Source organism: Teleopsis dalmanni, chromosome 2 (assembly GCF_002237135.1).
Source record: "Teleopsis dalmanni isolate 2A chromosome 2, ASM223713v2, whole genome shotgun sequence".
Lineage (NCBI taxonomy): Eukaryota > Metazoa > Arthropoda > Insecta > Diptera > Diopsidae > Teleopsis > Teleopsis dalmanni.
In genome coordinates this window covers 33,382,337-33,400,702 of record NC_051847.1, presented here as the reverse complement: position 1 = coordinate 33,400,702, position 18,366 = coordinate 33,382,337, and the positions used below count along the sequence as shown (strand labels likewise).

The following is an 18,366-nucleotide window of genomic DNA, read 5'->3' as shown; positions in this document are numbered from 1 at the left end:
CGAAATTTTAAAAACCAGGCTGTTGCAGCATACTTGTATATTGAAGACTAACAGTGAGAAAATATGTTTAAACATCTGAAATTTTAAAAGCCAGGCTACTAACCATATATATTAGAAATAAACTGTGAAGGAAGCATTTAAACATCCCAAACTTAAAAGTCTAGGCTATTAAAAATGCATACTGGAGTTAAACTCAGATTTCTACTAAGAATTAAAAATTGTGTTTTTTGGTTTATTAAGAACAAATATTATCTTTAATAAAATTTAGTTTAGTTGGTCTATGTTATATCTTTCAATAGCTTAATTTATTATTTTTATAATTCCTGGAAATAAATTGCATTTGTAAATATCTGAAAATATTATGAGATATTTTATTAAATCATTTGATATGGTTTGCTAGTAAAAATATTAAGAAAATATTTTCATACCTATTATTTTCGTTTCATAAAATTTTCTCAATATTGGTAATAATTTTTAAAATACAAAAGATTCAATAAGAATTTATTTACCAATAAATGTCATATAAAAAGTAAGAAATGCTTCGTTGCTCTTTTATATTAGCAAACAATTTTCATTTTGTTACTTTTGTTGCTTTTGTAGCAATTTTAAAAAATATGAAAATATTAAGAAAAAGTCGCAAAAACTTTATCAATCTATCAAAAATGCTTACTCAAAAAAAAAGGGTGAAAACCGCATTTAAAATTTTTTATAACTAGCGAAGCAAGCACTGAACACACACATCACAAACCCCATAATATAGCAACACTTACAACACTGAAACTCCCACGGCAAGAGTTGAGTAGACTCATACACATATTTGTGCTATTGGGGAGCACAATAGGCTCAACACTTGTCTAGGACTCAATGGGGCTTATAGAAGCGCGTATATGTATGTACATACACTCGAATTGGATAAGAAAATTTTTGAAAGACTCGTTCAAGTATTGATAATGTCGCGCCGTCTTCGACATACTTCAATGTCTGCTTGGCTTTGGGTTGCCAATGAAATGTGAAGTGAAAGACATAAACTTCCGCACTTCCGCACTTCCGTTAGGTGTGGAACCGAACGAGTGTAAGTAGTTTTACACGTTTGAGCTGCCAAATGACACACAATGGTAACGTGGATACTTCGATATGTCGATATGTGAGGTTTTTCTTTTCAATTTTGCTTTTATTGCGTTGGGGTTGCCATAGGAAAAATGTTGTTGAAATTGGTGTTGAGGGGGTGGTGGTGGCTGCAATTGTTTTCAAGAAAAACAAATTGATTTTTGACATTCGAGTGGCAGTGGGAGGTAAATATCTTATGACAAAAAAATGTGAAGTGTACTTTTGGGCGCAAGTAATGGCAATCCGTTTGCCATTTAAACTCGTAAATGTGTACGTATTGTTGAGTTTTACGTGCAGCTATAAAAATTTTACTGCAAATATTTTATATATATTTTTTCTTTGTAAAAAAGAAAAAAGTCTTTTTTTTCTTGCTTGCATTGTAAAATATACGAAAATTGCAAGAGTTTTTCTCATCTTGAGTGTCAGCTACGTACCCGTAATGGGCATTATGCTGTAGTACATTGTGATAGGTGTTGTTGTCAATCCACCGAAAGTAGTACTAAAAATAATAATAATATTTGCACGTTACAATGCAACACTCTCTCGGTGAAATGTGAAAAAGGCTTTGAGCTTGGAATTTATTATCTTATCGCGTGAACAATTTACTTTATCGATTTGTGTAGTTACACAATAAACCCTTTTAAGGACGAGTATCTGCTTCAACAGAATATGGTGAAAGTGTACTTTGGCGCCATACTGTACGTTGATGTCTTATTTTGGTAATACAATTCCCCACTGTATACATTAAAGTATTTCTAAACAAAATCTGATTACTGAAATTTTTGTATAAAAAATCTTTTCTATTTTTTTTTTTGCATCTGAGTTTTTTGTTGAGTGGCTTAATTTCTCTTCTTAAAATTCCAAACTTTTTTGGAGTCGTGCTCTGTATTTGTTTTTCCCCTTATATCCCTTTAAACTGTAACGATGTTATAGCGAAATTTATTTACATATTAAACGCAAACATTATTTTGGAATTTTAAAGGCTTTAATGTTATTCTAATGGCGCCTTAATGTGTGCCTTTTACTTTAATATGCAAATAAGCATCGCGTTTGCTCCTTCCAGGACATGCAACTGAAACGGAAGTGTTTTGTTCAAAATTATTATCGTTATGCCGATAACGCTTATGTTTAATTTTAGGTTATATGATGTTTAAGTAGGAGAGGACTTTTGGGCACGTGCAAGAAAATTTAAAATAAGTTAAGCAAAACTCCTAGTCTATGAAAGTGACATGCGAAAATTGTTATTACTGGTTCTAACAATCATTTTAAATAAATTGTTAATAAACTTAACAAGCAGGACGAAATGAGGAATGGATTTCAATCAATTGACTTTAAATTTGTATTAATTAATATATGTTGCAGTGACATCTAAATAAATAAATATATAGAAAAGCTCATCTTTTTGTTGATATACTTTAATAAAGATTGATTCGAAGCTGCGAACCTGCGAACCTGCGATTGAGAATTGTGGCAGTTGCCTGTAGACTATTGTGAATTCTCATGCTCCATAGTTCGAATATAGCAACATTACGAGATGTACTTTTTGCTATTGTGAATGGTCGGTTCCGTCAAATTGTGGCAGTTGCCTCTAGGCTATTGTAGATTCTCATGCTCAGTAGCTCGAACACAACAACGTTACGAAATGTGCTTTTAGCTATTGTGAATGGTGGGTCTACTGCTACATTACTATTACACTTAACTTGACAAATAAGTAGCCATTAACTCTAATTTTTATACAAAATCCATATAAAGTCCTTGTAAAATAATGCAAACAAAATTTAAAGATTATTTAAAGTCTAAAGTCTAAGTATATACATGGAATAACATAGCACGTGGAAAGGTGTTTGTATTCCCATTCCCAGGAGTGGTATGAATGCAACAATATGATAAAACGTCCTTTTGGTTATTGTGAATGCCGAGTTTCGTCTAGTTGTGCTAACACAGCACGATGAAGACAGCTTGAACTGCTATGCTCAAGAAGGTGTACACAGTAACATTGGACTAACGTACATATGGTTATTGTGAATGGCGAATACTATTGGCGAGTTATTGTGCATTCAACACTAGAAAGGGAATTAGTTATACCTGTAACATCCTTGCAAGCAGTACCAGAATTTTAACTGAATAATAGTATTTCAATATCAACTTATACATATATAGACTCAAATTTAGAAATCCCTTGCTGGAATCTCATTATTCAACTTAATTACTTGATACTGCTACTAGTAAGCAAAAATAATGTCGTTCTTTGGTGAACTCCAAGATAATCTATATGCAGTGAAGCAGCCATTAAATTCTATGAATGAAATCCACATAAAAATCAGTCAATCCACAACAGTTGGTAAGAAATTAGGCGTTCATTCTCAGTTTCATAGAGCTAAGGCTTTTAGTAGGTTATCTGATTGATCACCATAACCTGCGTTACCATCTCAATGCGATGTTACTATCTGTGGAAAAAATGTTCGCTATGTGTATAAGCAGATGAGATGCCTAGTCATATATATGGTGACTATCATTTTTAATTTTGATCTGGAAGAAAATATTGGAATGCTACTTTTTACCACTATTTAATATTAATTGAACATATTATGGGTAATATTTTAGTCATAATTTGTAGCGCTACTGTTCGGTTAAGTTTAATCAAAACAACTACATGATGTATGTCCTACGTGTTATTGAGAGCTATTAATTTCTTTTGCATTTCATATTATGTTTAAACAAAATTAATGAATATTTTGACGATAAATTTAATTTGTAGGTTATGTAAGCTAAGGTCTTGAGTAAGAATATTTTGACCTTGAGATTTAATCAAATTATTTAAAATAAAAACTTAATATAAATATCAATAAATAAATATATTTCTTTTCACATATCCTTCAAAATATATGTTCTCTAATATATTTTTCTGTTTTTTTTCTAGGTGAGTTGAATATTTTAATACGAAAATATAATAAAATATATGCAAATAAAAGGTGAGTTCTATAATTTTATTATTCCTTGTATTTCCTTCTGCAATTATATTAAAAAAATTCAAGTTCTATAAGCTTATAGCTACAGATTTTGTACAAATATATTACAAACTGCCTAAAAGCTAAATACCCCCTTTGCAATTACCCCACTTACTATGTGTAAATTTATTATGCCAAAAATACCACTTCATAAATCTACACTTCATTGCATCTGGTCCTTCAATGACCATAGCTACAATCTCACTGAATTGATAATAATTGGATTAGCGCATTATTTTCAGTACGATTGGAGTGAAATAGCAAATCCTCAACACATAATCATATACGGCCAGCCCTAAGGCTTGTCATATTGCTATGCAAAAAAAAAAAGAAATATGAAAATGTATAAAAATAATTTGCGAGAAATGTACCCCTTATTCGCATAAGAGTTAACAGTAATGTTATGGATACAAGTACGAGTATAAAATATAGCAAGGATATGGTTATATGGTACTGTCTGTTGTCCACAAGCGACTAAAGCTGCACCCAGCCCACAATAAGTGCTTGGCTTGAATAGAGCCGTGCGTGGATGGATGGTTACATGGTTGAACCAAATGCGCAACGAAGCGTTATTGTTACATCCTGTCAATTCGTACCCATGTACACCCGCACACCCGCACTCCCGCACAACCAACAAACAAGAACCATAAAAATTAAATTTTGCCATAAACGCTTGATTCAAGTCAGCAGCATAAAAACACTAAATATGCTAAGAATTCTAAAAAAAGATTTTAAAACGTTTACATATAGTAATTTTTTATATTTTTATTTTTTTAACTAAAATTTAAATAAAATGTTACACTTCCCCCGCCTTTCTGTATTCAATTTAAATCAAGCGCAAGTTTTTTGTGTGGCGTGCAAATTTTTAACAAATTGAGACCAAATGTTTTCTGCTGTAAATTTTCTCACTTGACTCTTTTCTTTTTATTTATTTTTGGAATTGTATTTCTAATATAAACATGCATGCAATTTTTAATAAAAACTTTTTTTTTTAAAAACATGGCATTATTACAATATTTGAAAAATTACGCTCGCGGGTGAAAACGCCATTGTGCGCCTTCAGTTATGCAATGAAAATATTCTCCCCCGAATATGTCGTAATGAAAATTTATGGGTTTACTCACGTGTGGCCAAAGCTGTCAACTTCAATATTCCTAAAGTAACAATTCATTTGATTTGGAATGGTGCTAAGTGTAAGCTTTGCACTCTTTTTGTGGATGTCAGTTTTACTGGCGGTACTGGAGACATCACTTTGTCTGCCTTCCTAATAAGAATATTTAGATAAAATCTATTATTGGACGTATTAAAGTAAACACATGCAAAGAAATGCTATAAAAGATTATGTCAAAAAGTGTAAAAATATTTTATTACCTAAATTATATTAATTATTATAATTAGTAATGGTTTTTATATATTTTTTAATCCGGCTATAGGTCACTTTTTGTTAAAGAATTCAACGTTTATTTTTTTTTATTATATTCTACATATTTCGACTCAACGATATGTGGGCAACCGTATCAAATTTGGGCTTGTTCCATTAAGAAAACAAATCTAGCACATTCAATGATATGTTCCGTAGAGATATCAGTATTACGGTGAGTTCACTTACGGATCACAACCGATTATGGTTCCATACAGAAAGAATAAATCTCCCTTTCAATTATTCCTGTTGCAGTTGGGTATGGGACAATGAAAGTATCTCCCATCTGCTTTGTTTTTGCTTAGCGTATGCCAGGTGCCACTTTAATATTGTAGGGGCGTCCCTTTTCGATTATTTTGGCCAACTGCAAGACTTTCCATTAAGAAGCATTTAAAGCTTAGGTAAAGGTTCAAGATGGTTTAAGTTTTCTCTTATACGGTAACATAATAAGTCAATAGGCCTAGGTAGATCTTTTGGTGCGACATTAGAACCTTGGTAGGTTATAGCTACATTAATATTCGAAAAAAACGCGGCTAGTATTGAATTGTAATATTTCTAGCATAGTACTGTAGTTATCTAGATTTTTAAGCAATTATTTTTGTGAATTTACGAGTTAATTTAAGCTCCATGCCTAAGACAGAGCCACCAAGCATTTTTTTATTGCACTTTAAGCATTTTTTGACCAAACTTTAGTGAAATATAAACACAAATCTTAGATAGGGTTAGGACTGTTGCAGAATAGGTTAAATATTTAAAAATTTATTAATGACCAGTTGAAAGTATATTTCGGAATATTCCAGTTTTTAAGTGGAATATATTTCTGGCCAGTCATCCATCTCGCTCTAAAACAATTGTAAATTCAGCTTCAGTATATTCTCAAATATAATATGTATTTCTGGTTCAAACTATATAAGCCATTGCTATTTAATTATAAATAAATAAATATAAATAAATAGCAGTGGCTTATATAGTACTAATTGAACAATAAATTATATTACCCTAAATAATTTTAATCTGACAAAAAAAAATTAAGTGCCATTACTTTTAGTTATTTAACCAAAAGGCAATATGTAACATAGTTTACTGCAAATAAAACACAAGACATTCAAACACAGAAGATATATTTTTGAAACTCAAAATTTTTGTAAAAAATATATAACTATTGTGTGTAGTGCCATAATATACAATAAACGGAGTTTTTTTTAGGAACTGAAAAGATTTGAATTATCGCTAGTGGACATGAAAGTGATGCAGGTATTAAAACAGACCAAATCTTAAGTTTACTCAAGTATCCAACAAGATCCAACTTTAAAAGTTTAATGTTAATGAGTTTCTTTGTCTTAACTCTCAGATCAAGAAGGTATAGCAAATGATCAGTCTTGGTACTGGCGCATCTATTACAATAATTACATCACACTGGTATTATCTACTCAAATACTTAAGATATAATATAGTTCATTATTTAGACTTATATGCAATATTATACCTTAAGTCTTCCTTCCACTCCCGCAAGTGTCCAAAATTGTATAGAAAGTTCCAAAACCAATGTAAGTTTTTATTTGTGTACCACCTTCTGTATTCAATTCCTGCTTTTAAGTTCGATGTTGATGAGCTTCAGATCAACAAGATCTCTAGAAGTGATGAATTCTAGAACTAATAGAATTAAATTGTTTAGACATAATATATATAGTTCATTATTAAGACTTATATGCAATATTGTACCTTAAGTCTTCCTTCCACTCTCGGAAGTGTCCAATATTGCACAGAAAGCACCAAACTTGGGTTAATTTTTTATTTATGTAGCATTTTCAGTATTTAATTTCTACTTGCAAGTTTGGTGTTGATGAGCTTTTTTTCAGATCAACAAGCTCACTGGAAGTGAATAAACCTGGAACTGACAGATATTTTTAAATAAATATTTCTCACAAATATTATCAAATTAAATGCTTAGCAGATACTATAACATAATCCGTTATTAGCACTTGCATCAAACCTCGATTAAGTTTTTATTTATATTCGATGTTTAGTATAGGAGTATGTGCTTCTTGGTCTCTTTCCCACTTTACGGTGTTAAATAGTTTTTAAGTGTTTACTCGCAGATCCAGAAGGTCACGGAAAATGATCAGTCCTGGAACTGTTTCACGTATTACAATAATTATATCGCATAAGTAATAACTAGTCAAATATTTAATTAACAATATTATTCATTATTATTTTCTATATGCAATTCTTATTGTACCTAACAATAATGTTCAAAAAAACCCAGAACAGAAGAAATTTCTTATGAGCTCTTAATCGCGTATTGGTAGTTTTTTTGAGGCTTCATTCTTCCTTTTTAGTTATGTCCTGCTGAACCTCAGAGTACGATATTTTACGTTTAGTCTTTCGGAATTGTTCATTTTGTTTAATAAATCTTTGTTTGTCCAATTGATACTCCTCAACATTAGCCGCAATGCGTTCCTCAAAATACTTGATGAGGTCATTAAGACGTTCAGACGTAGTTGGTTGAGGAGGTGCATTTTCTGAAACGTTTAAAAGTTTAGGCTCATCTTCAGTTTGTTTATCCATTTTTTTGTAGTTTAAACACTGCACAAAAGAAATTTTGAAATCTAAAGATAGTGAAAATTGAACCAACACTTAAACTAAATATTTTTTTATGAAAAATTATTTTGTTATATTCTAAATGAAAAAATGCTATAATTGATTTGATATAGAAAAGTAATACTCAATATTGTAAATAAAGCAATAGAAGTTATCAAAAAATTATTAAAATTCTTTGTATATAATATAATACTTAAATTAACCAACATACGTATAGGTAAAATATTACTTAATATTTCAATATATTTTTATTCCTGCTTAAAATATAAATAATGAACAGTGTAAATCCCTAAACCCTACAATTCTGAAACATTTTTAATTTTTTAATCAACTTGAGCTTTCTTTAATTAATATAATAAATGCATTTAATTTAATAGAAATTATTAATGATCTTAATTTTTTAGCCTTCAATTAATATTCATTAAAGTGACAATAAAATGAAGTCTATTTAAATCTAAATACTCCGCAATAATTTACATATTTTAAATGATTTTTGTGAATTAACACATAACTTATTTGATAAATTTTAGTTAAAAAATTATGATTATTGCTAATCTATTTTAATTATAAAAACATAAAAATTTGGTCCATTTAATCTCTTAATTATTCACACGTTTATTTTTCAATTAGGATTAAACAAAAAGTATGATTACTATAAATCGGTTCTAATCTATAAAACTGTATACATAGTTTTTTGTTTGGACATAAGCTTCTATCATTAAGCTCTTAATTACATTAAAAAATATAATTATAAATAATTTTTAGTATATGGACCTAATTTCCTATTTTGTGATGAAAATACTATTGATTGGTTTTTGTTTTTAGTGCTAAATTTAGTACTTAAGTCCGTAATGCTTGTAACTTACCCCGATTTTTCGAAACGTATTCATTTGAATTTATATAAAATCCACTTTTTGTAATTTAAATATAATTTATAAAAATTTTTATTATATAAATCATGTTTATAATTTAAATGTTATTTGACAGATAAATATTTTTATATTAAATAAAATTTGCTTTGGTAACTTAATCTAGTATATTTTTAAACCACTTAAGCAATCAGCAAGTTGTGGTTAGTGACATCACAACAATAATCAATCTTTGTATCAATTATACAGCTATAATTTGATCAACATTTCCAAAGAAAGATGTAAATATATAAACATTTATAAATATCAATTCTAATTTTTAAGAGATTTTATTATTTAAACATAGGTTTCCAGATTAAATCTAACGCCTTTCTAGCCGGAGCACTTTCTGCCATTCGCACAACATGACTCAACCAGCCAAGCCGCTGAATTTTAATGCGCTTAACTATGTCAACATTGCGATATAGGTTATACAGCTCATCGTTTCATCTAATTCGATACTCGTCACAAACCCCTAAGGGACCAAAGGTCTTCCAAAGAATTTTTCTCTCGTATGCTTGTAACGCCTTCTTATCACTGTTCTTATCATTGTTCAAGCCTCTGCATCATACTGCATGACAGGCGCGATGAGCGACTTGTAGTGGGTGATGTTTCTTTGTAGAGAAAGAGAGCTTTATTAGCCTAAAGTAACATTTGTTGGCAAGAGTGATTCTTCGTTGTATCTTGAGGGTGACGCCATTTTTGTTCCTAAATAAACAAAATCTTTCACAAAGTTGAACTTATAGCTGTTAACAGTGACGTGGATCCCAAGACGCTTAGGAGATGTGTTTGTTGAAAGAAAATACTTTGTTCTGTCCTTACTTACCACAAAACCTTTTTATCCATTTACCAAGTTATTTAAGCAAAATTTTGAATAATTAATCTCCACTTCATTTACACTTCTATACTTTAATCAATATTTATAAGTTAATGAGAATATAATAAATCGATTATTTTCTACATAAAACCATTGTTCTTACTATTGCTGTATTAAAATACTATACATACATACTACATTAGTAGAGTATATATATACTTTATTACAAAAAACAAATCTCTCACATTCCAAATCTGTTTGACAGAACGAAGTCTGTCGGGTCCGCTAGTATTATATATAAATGTACTGTATCAGTATACTATATTATTATGTTGAGGCTAGTTGAGCCAGTGCACCTGAGCACTTTTACTTTTACTTTTACTTTTACTATATATATGCTATATTATTATACTATATATATACTATATTACTGTACTATATATATACTATATTACTATACTATATTTATTTTATTACTATACTATTTTGTATTATATTACTATACCATATATATGCTATATTATTATACTATATATATACTTTCTTACTATACTATAAATATTACTAAATTTGAATATAGTATACTACTATACTTTAAATATACTATGTAACTATACTATTTTATATACTATATTATTATACTATTAAATATACTATATTACTATACTTTTAAATCTACTATATTACTATACTATATGTATACTATATTACTATACTATATATATTACTATATTACTGTATTATTAAATATATTATACTACTATACTATTAAATATATACACTATACAATAAATATACTTTATTACTATACTATAAATATACTATATTAATTAATATACTATAATATATATATATTATATTACTGTACTGTTATATAGTATATTACTATACTATTATATACTATATTATTAAACTTTTGTATACTATATTATTATATTATTACATACTATATTACTATACTATCTATATACTATATTGATATACCTATAATATATAAAGTATATTAATATACTATAAATATTACTATATTTAAATATTGCTTTCAATATTTAATGTTGTAATATTTTAATCAACATTTACAAATATTACGAATGTTTCAAGTCGAATATAATTTATATACAACCATAATTTTCACTTTATACGGGCAAGTTTTTATAGTTAATCTCCTAATCACAGTATAATCCTTAAAGTATAATCCTTAAAACAATTTCTACAAAAAATTATAATTATTTGCATCGAATGAAATCTATAAAATCTGTCAGTTTTTAAATTTTTTATATACTAAATTAAATTTTACTATTATAAATAAATATCGACAATGCAATTAATTAATAAATAAAGTACAATTTTCCATTAAACGACTTCCGATATTAACAAATGTTAAATAAAACTGAAATACCCAAATGAATAATATATTTATATAATTTTATATACTAATTAATTATTTTTACTGCGATAATGATCTAAAAACAAAATCAGTGATTCAGCTTTAATATTCATTAGATATACTGACTCTAATTGCAAAATAATTACTTTTCGTATGTAAAGGCGACGACGGAGTAGTTGAAGAAAGCGTTGATGGCAATTCAATTAATTTCATTTAACATGCAACACAAATAGATTTAAATAGAAAAGACTACAATTCTATTTACATTATCTACGCCTACAGGCGATTTCTAATATTTTTCCAGCAAAATGCATGAAGTAAAGGGAAAAACACTTCTACATTCAATTTCATTAACATTGAATGAACGCCAATGGCTAAATTCAACCAAAAAATCTGTATAAGGTAAATTAAAAGCTTAACGAGGGTAGCCTGTTAAGTTAAAAGCAGCTTATGCGGGTTGTGAAATTCATATGTGTTGGTAGATATAGTACAAGGAATAACAAAATATTTCCAACAAATTACCAAACAAAGCTTAACAACAGCATTGTTTGCAGTTAAGGTTTTTCCCCCTTATGTCTTTGTACAAAAGGAAAAACTGCCGAAGCCATAATTAATGCACAAATCCATTAATGTATAACAAAGTTACAATTTCACCCCATAGGTTTAGTGTTTGGAGGACTTATTTCTATAATATTTATTTTTCCCAGGATTTTTATGTAAATTTTTTAAAATTTTCCTTTAATTTCTTTTCTAATTTTTTTTTCAATTTTTTATAATATTTTTTATTTATGTGTTGCAAATAATTTTTTTTTCCTTTCAATAAAATTTTCTTTAATTTCTTTTCTATTTTTTAAAATTTTCTATATTTTTTATTTATGTTTGTAATATTTTTTTTCTGCTTTCTACGCTCGTTTCGAATAACACACCCAGAGAAACGCTAAAGGGAATATCGTCAATGTAAATCAATATACTTTGTGGCACTTCGCCACAGGAGTACCGCCTTTAATAGAATTTTTTCAGTTTCAATAAAATCAAAGTGTGTAGAGTATGTGGAGTGTCATTAAGTTACAAATAAGCATGACGTTTCTACTTTTCCTCTCACTTTCAGTGACTCACATTCACTTCATGTATTCGATTTTCCATTACTTGCAATACATGCAGTGTACACTGAACAGAACTCCAGTGGAACTAACAGTGGAGTTACCTTTGCTGCAATGTAAATGAGTTAGAGTTTTAATCTGCTCCACCGAGCTCAATGACTTCATCATTTGTTAAATATTTAAGCACCTCTCGACTGTGAGAGGCACAATTTTTTGGTATTTTTTTTTTTTTTGATTATTCCTTCTTAATCAGTGATGCGCATTTTACGTGAGTACCGCTAAAGTTACGTACGTACAAAATGTGTTGCGTGCTTTTGGGGTTGAGTAGTGAGTGTGTTCAGTGCGTTCTGTGTTCTGCTGTGTTGTAAGCAACGTTATTCATACTATGTACTGTTATGTTGCGAAATTGCATTAATTATTAATTTTATAAGTCTGCGAGAGTACGTTTATGATATACCAAATTACGTAAATAATGCATGCATGAACATGAAAGTGTATACGGAATTTTTTTATGCAACGTTACGTCTCCCTCTTGCAAAATTTTCCTGCACGTATTAGCAATTGCGTTGGTGATGCTAAAGTATTTTAATGTAAAATTCTTTTTATAGGACTTTGCGCAAATATAGTATTGAAAAAGTTAAATTATAAGATGAAGTATTAAAGTAAAACTGAGACAAAAGTAGGATATGTATTAGGCAGTCAAGAAATAAAGCTATTAAAGCTTTATTTGTATTACCCTAAAGCGGAACTGACTCCTTAAAATTGAAAACAAAGTAGTTTCTTAGTATCCAATTATGATTTATTTTATTCCTCATAACGACAATCCATACAATTACTGAATATTGTTAACTTAAAATGGAACTGACGTTTTTAAATTAAAAACAAAATTGTTTCTTAGAATGCAAACACGATTTTAGAGATCTTTTTTTTTCTCAGAACGACAGCCCATTAAATCCTTATGATTACTCAGCAAGAATTTTCAATTATGATAGGCTTTACTAAGCTAACTTAAGATAGCATAGTAAACACTGACACCCTTAAAAAAATCGGGTAGCACCGAAATATAGATCCGATTGCTTGTGTAACCATATTTAGCGATCTAACACTTTCTGTAAAACACAATTCTAATACAATTCTGTAAAACTTTACTTTTACTTACATAAACTTTTGACCTCTTGGTATAAAGTCTTTTATCACATCTTCCTCATTAATTACTGGACTGAATTTTCCACATTGTGGTGGAAATCTACGCCGTTCATTCGTAAGATATGGTTTTCGTGGGTTAAAATTTTTGTAAAAGTTTCAACATAAGAGATACTTTTCTCTTCAATTCATGTGCTTTAGGATATCCCTCTCTATCCCTCTCGATGTCACGGTTTTCACCTTAAAGAAACCTAATGCCGTTTGCTTAATGTGGATGGGCTTCTTACATTTATAACATTAAGTATATGGTTATTATAGATAATTTATTTTATTTTATTATTATATATTTTATTTTAATCAAATTTTAAATTGCAACTTAGGTAAAACCATAATACAGCACTTTTATTATAGAGTGTGTGGTCTGTAATTGATACTGCTTTCATATCTATAATTTGAAATGTGTTCATCTGGAATATACTACAGAAGTTAGGTAGGCTTTTTAATGTACCAGTTGACTATTACTTTCTGAAACGTGAAAAGTTAACATAATTGTGGTTGAATATCTGCTTCAAGATAATTTATCCATCCATCTAAGGTTATAAATTTGCAGTAATTAGCTCAGTTCACTTATGGCTTCTTTCTTTAAGCTTAGTCTAGGTATAGTAGCAGTTTCTAGAAATCATTTGATTCATTTGACCATTCATTTCTTAAATGAGAAATGTATTAAAGTATTTGTTGGATAGCAGTTTTAAGATGATTCATTCCTCTATGGTCATAAATTTTTTCTTTCTAGTAATCAAATCAGTTCACTAATAGTTTCTTTCTCTAAACACAGTCCACTTATAGTAGCATTTTCTATAAACCTTACCAGATTTGATAAAATTTTTCTTCGGAATATCATTTTTAATTTTTTAAATAAAAAAAACCTATATATTTTTTAATTAAAACTAAAAAATATTTCTTAAGTTTTTTTTATTCTCATAAAAATATTTATTTGGAGCATATTTTTGATATTGAAAAATATTTCAACACTAAAAACTTAATATCTACAAATCCTTATAAAATTGAATATTAAAACATTTAAATTACTGCGTAAGCCATGAATAAATTTTATCATCAGTAAAAAAAAAAATTCCATTGCAAAAGAAGCCATTTTAAAAATTAACAAAAAATTGAAGGCAACGAAGCAAAGAAAAAACCAATAAAAAAAATAAATGACAAACCAAAAGAAAAAATATATATTTGTATATATATATATATATACTTGTATAATAAATTAAATAAATAAATATGCCAGACGAACTGTAAATAACCACAATGACTTAAGTAGCTAGCAACCGGCAACTGGCAACTGGCAACTGGCAACTAGCAACGTAACAGCCTAGAGCAAGCGATTCACTTACAAACCTCAACCGTAAAACTAAACAAAATCAAAGCCGATGAGGTCCTTTCATTTATAAACAAATGGTTTTTTATCCTCGCTGAGTTTGGAATCTACTGTGAAGTATTCATTTAAAATATTTCCTACAATTTTTATTTGTTTTTCTGGTTTTTTTCATTATGGCTGTGATTTTATTCATTATATGTGAATGCTTATACCGAGTGTAAAAACGTAAAGGCGCGCACTGTTAATGCCCACTTAAAATCGCCTAAGTAGCTGAGCTGAGAGAGGAGCTGGTAAGGCACATGAGCCGTCATAACTGTTGGCAAATAAAAGTCAACAATGGTTTTTGGAACGTATTTGTGGACGAACCATTTGACAGTTTGAGATTGTCATCAGTAAACAACACTCACAACCAACATAACAAGTGGGGGACACTAAAATCCTACTGAAATCCTTAATATTCCCGCCCGCTCTGAAAGCAGGAAAAATATTTTTGTTGCTGTTTTCATGGATTTTACTCGAAAATTACTTGGCGGTTGTGTTAGGCAGCCTGTAATTTTGGTGATGTAGCACTCGAAATATAGCAAGTTTCTCCCTCTTGTCTTGTCTTGCCAAGGATGTAGCAGAATCGTTAACCTAATTTTTTAGTTTAGTGGTCTCACATAAATTTTCTTTATCTTTATGACTTGTTTTTGTCTAAAGTTTTACGCTTTAAAATTGATTCGTTTTGTCTTTAAGTGGATTTTAGTCACATTTTCTTGGCAGCGAGTTTTTCGTAACATTTTCTTTTATTTTTTTTTTTTTTTGTTTTTATAGGTATGTTGGGGAAAGTTACTAGATATTTTTTAGTGTTAAATAAGGCAGTGAAGAAAAATTACTTTAAAATATTTGCTTGACTTGTGTTTGTATTACTTGTAAAATTTAAATTATTCCCCTTCAGTGGAATAATTAAATTTTTACTTCATTATAAAAAACTGTCTTTTCAACTCTGATTTAAAAAAATAGTAGCAATGGCATTATTATTGTTAATCATAATTAAATTAAGTAAACTGCATTTTTATTTAAATTTATCATTATTATTATGTTGAGGCTAGTTGAGTCAGTGCACTTGAGCACTTTTACTCTCTATTATCTGCGAGATTTCTTCATAACCCCTCTTTACTCCTTGACTGGATTATTGTATATCACTTCATCAGACTAAGCAATAACTGAACACAGATCTGCATACCTTCCCGAGGAGTCTATAACTATTCTGAGAATCGATAACGCGGTGTTGGTAAGTCTACCAGTTTTCGTTAAACTTTTTGTACTTTTTGATCGGATCAATCTGGAGTTCTCTAAGGATGTCAGTCGTCCCAAATCTTCCAAACAGAGAAGTGATGGCCTTGCTGTATGTTATGAAAAACTCTTCGACCCGTCTGTAGATTGTTATTTGAAAACAATGGAATTGGTGTTACTGAAAGTGATGTACCACTCTGGGTCTATTTCTCAATTTTATACCTTGCAGGAAATATTTTCATAATCCGTACTCAGTTCAATTTCGTCGATAAATGCACCGATAATTCAATATAAGTCTTAATCACTAAATATTTCTTTAAATTATTTTATAGTGACAATGCCTTTAAATACTAATATGGATGGCATCAAACTTTATGTGGAAAATACTGTAATTATTATTTATTTAGAACAATGATTTTAGATTGACTTTCATGAAAAATAGACCCCACTTATATCACTTAGATAGAAGATAGTTCTAGATTGAGTACACCCATTTCCCTTATCATCTATTCGGAATGATAGTTCTAGATTGAGTTCCAAGAAAAATTCATCTCGCTTACCTTATTATATAGTTGCACGATAAAGGGTTATACTAGGTTGAGGTTCATGAAAAAATTTTCATACTTACCCAATCACTAGGGTACCAATCACTAAAATTCTAGGTTGAGTGTCATGAAAATGTCATCGTATTTACCTCAACACTTAGTCAGAAAAATAGTTCTAAACAAAAAAAAAATTTGGCACTTTAGTAGATACAATAGAAATAATAGAAAATTTAAGAAAACTTTTCCTTGTCGGAATTTCGTTGAGCTATAAAAGCTATTTATAGTTGATCTACAATAGGTCTTACAAACAGGATATGATTAACATATTTGACCTACTACCCCATTAAAATATATTTTATAATAATGTGCGAGTTATTAAATAAAAGTTTTTATATATGTTGTTTCAAAAAAATGTGTAGTTATTTTATTAGTAAATACTACTCTTAAATATATCCAAAAAGTATATATTAGACATCTTTATCATAATTATTTTATTAAATTTATTTAACGAAATTATTTAAACTTTAATAATTTATAATTTATTAAGGAATGGGGCTGTACCCTTTAGAATTTTTGCCATTTCATTTGTATAATATTTTCTCCTTTGAAATTTTCACCATTTCATTTCTATGAAAAATTTACAAAATTTTTTATTTATTTTAAAAAATTTCATTACTTCTGATTTTAACTTATTTATTTTAAAATTGAGTTTGTTACCACAATAAACGGTGAAATTAAAGTACGGATCCTTTTTAATTAAATCCACATAAAAATCTAGATACTTCTTATGGAATTGTTTTTCTGTTTGTAACAAACAAAACCTTAAGGACAAACTGGCGGCTGAAAAATTTGAATTGCAAATATAAAAAACAACAACAACAGAGCAGGATTGCTAACATTAAAATCTAAAACCAACAACTCTAACAACAATTCCAGCTATAAAACCACAAGTACCGGGCAACCTATACCCTTCTACTAAACTAAGTAATAAACCAAAAAAGCAACAACAACGACAACAACAACAACAACAACAAAATGAAAGTATGCAAAAAGCAATGCCATATCATTAAATAACCCAATCAAACAATGTTGCCAACACAAATTTCATTTACCAAATTAAAAAACCACAAAATCTCAGCAGTAACCAAAACGTATTAGAAAACAAAAACGAAAACAAAAACACAAACGCAGAAAAAAAAATAAAAATAAATTAAAATCCCATAAAAGCAAAAGTATCCCTAACAAAGCCTCAAATTTATTCTAGCGAAAAATACAAAAATATTACAATTTTCTAAGTTTATTGCTGCCAATTGCTAAGGACCTTTTTCTATTGGCACCCGCACTGACACATAAAAAAAAGGAATACCGAACAACCCGAAGCGTAGAACTGAGTTCAGCCTTTTTTTTCCTTTGGCTTAATTAAATGATCATTTGCGCGCAATCAACGTGCAAATAAATTTTTATATTTCCTTCGGTTTCGAATATGCTGTCAATTCTGTTGAAATTTCTGGAAATTGTATCCTTAGGCAGTGATTGCGTTTCCGTTTCCGCTTTAAATTACAGCGCCATAGACGCCAAGTCATGGCGGCCTCACTGCTTGTACTCTTAATTAATTCCTAATTTCTTTTCATTTCGAATTTTCAAATTTCAAAGTAGGTTCAATCTTTT

The 18,366-nt window shown here is 29.2% G+C and overlaps 1 protein-coding gene and 1 long non-coding RNA gene across 7 annotated transcripts in view; one reads left to right on the top strand and one right to left on the bottom strand.

Annotated features, from left to right (window-relative positions):
* Positions 1-18,366, top strand: part of LOC119684885 — a 142,784-nt gene that overhangs the window by 43,883 nt on the left and 80,535 nt on the right. The window lies entirely within an intron of this gene.
* On the bottom strand, positions 6,801-9,087 carry LOC119684890. 6 transcript variants are annotated; one of them, XR_005252763.1, is made up of 6 exons: positions 9,003-9,087; positions 7,775-8,121; positions 7,494-7,710; positions 7,258-7,429; positions 7,022-7,188; positions 6,801-6,961 (listed from the first exon to the last, which is right to left on the bottom strand). It is a non-coding gene; the product is annotated as an uncharacterized LOC119684890 (long non-coding RNA). The 6 variants fall into 6 exon arrangements; XR_005252765.1 differs by having other exon boundaries at positions 7,529-7,710; XR_005252764.1 differs by having other exon boundaries at positions 6,801-6,972; positions 7,258-7,710.